Source organism: Peromyscus californicus, unplaced genomic scaffold, assembly GCF_007827085.1.
Source record: "Peromyscus californicus insignis strain IS unplaced genomic scaffold, ASM782708v3 Scaffold_20__1_contigs__length_68692818, whole genome shotgun sequence".
Taxonomy (NCBI): Eukaryota; Metazoa; Chordata; class Mammalia; order Rodentia; family Cricetidae; genus Peromyscus; species Peromyscus californicus.
The window spans coordinates 16,866,782-16,868,357 of record NW_026294503.1 but is presented as its reverse complement, the minus strand read 5'-3'; the positions used below and the strand labels follow the sequence as shown (position 1 = coordinate 16,868,357).

Here is a 1,576-nt window from a genome sequence, read left to right as displayed (position 1 = left end):
TTCTTGAGAGCCCAAATTTGAAAAATGTTTAACTAAATCTTTTTTATTTTAATATTTTGTAATCATATGAAAAAATTACTTAAGAGAAAAAAGAAGAACCATAAATGAATCTTTGTATTTCCATTTGGTTTTTAAACCCATGAGCAGTACTCTGCTAGGGTTTTCTTCTCTTTCTTTTTCATTTAGGTATACACAATTATCCCACACAAATACATTTACGTATTAAATCACTGATTTTATATTGTTTGAAGCTTCTTTAAAAGTAACCCAATGCGTACAAATGGTATAACACTTTCAGTTTATATGAGCATCTATATTTTACTTATTTCGAAAACGCATTTTATTATAAATTATGTGCTATTCTAGTTTTCTGCCTATTATTACGCCAAAATACTATGACCAAAAGCAACTTGAGAGGAGTTATTTGGCTTACATGTTCTGATCACAGTTCATCATAAAGGGACACCAGAGTAGAGTCCTAGAGGTCGGAACTTAAGCAGAAGTCATGGAGAAGCACTCCTGATGGGTTAGCTTCCCATAAGTTGCTCAGCTTGCATTTTTATACAAGACAGGGCCACCTGCCCAGAGGTGGCATCCCTTATTTTGCTGGGCCTCCCCATATCAATTGTTAATCAAGAGAACGCCCCATAGGATGTCTTATAGGCAATCTGGTGGAGGCATATTTTTGATCGATGTTCCCTCTTTCTAGATGACTCTAGCTTGTATCATCTTGTCTATGTAATGGAACATGTACATATGAGGGCAAGTGTCTGCAGAATCCAGATGGAAACAATGGGTTCTCCGTTATGTGAGGTTGTAAGTCACCTGAGTGAATGCTGGGAATTGAGTTCAGGGTCTCCATAAGACATAAGTACACTCCTAACCATTTCTCTAGTCCTTTTACTTTTAACTGGGATATTACATTTATCTTATGAGTGTTATTAAGCTTTTCTCTAAATGTTTCCTATTTCAAGCAGTGCGATAATAATAGACTTGAACATCAATCAAAGATTAAAACTGGCCCTTTAATGGACAGATCTAAGCTGTAGTTCATCATTCTCAGCCTCTGGGCCAGCATCAAATGTAATACTTGGTTCTATCAGTTTAATATCTATGTGTCCTCTATCTGAGGAAAATATATTAAATTAATCTTTAGAGATAGAGAGAATGGGAGCCTGCTCTCTAAAGGCAGATGTTGACTTTGTATTATAATATTGCAGTCAATAAATGAAAAAAAAACTAAGAAAGAGGAAAAGCTGCATATTAGAATCCATATCACTAAAAACAATAAGGAAATCCCAGGAGCCAATGTTGTATAATCAAGATCACTTAAGTTAATTTCTGTGGTTTGACTTTTCCCAACAATATATAAATTCATGATTTCTTGTTTGGGTCTTAAATTTCAATGTCACTTTGACTGTGTAGAGCCTCAGCACTTACAGACACACACTTCTGAATTCATCCTTCTTCTGTCTCTCTTATAAGCCACTTGGCTGGCCTTCTTAATTTATAATATCTTTTTGTCATCTTAGATCCTTTTTGTGTTCCCTAAGAGATATCATTAAACACTAAGGTC

The 1,576-nt window shown here is 34.9% G+C and overlaps 1 non-coding gene across 1 annotated transcript; it reads left to right on the top strand.

The window, feature by feature from the left end:
- Positions 1-1,051: 1,051 nt before the first annotated feature.
- Positions 1,052-1,234, top strand: LOC128117268 (U2 spliceosomal RNA). The gene has a single exon (XR_008220755.1). It is a non-coding gene; the product is annotated as a U2 spliceosomal RNA (small nuclear RNA).
- The last annotated feature ends 342 nt before the right edge of the window (positions 1,235-1,576 follow it).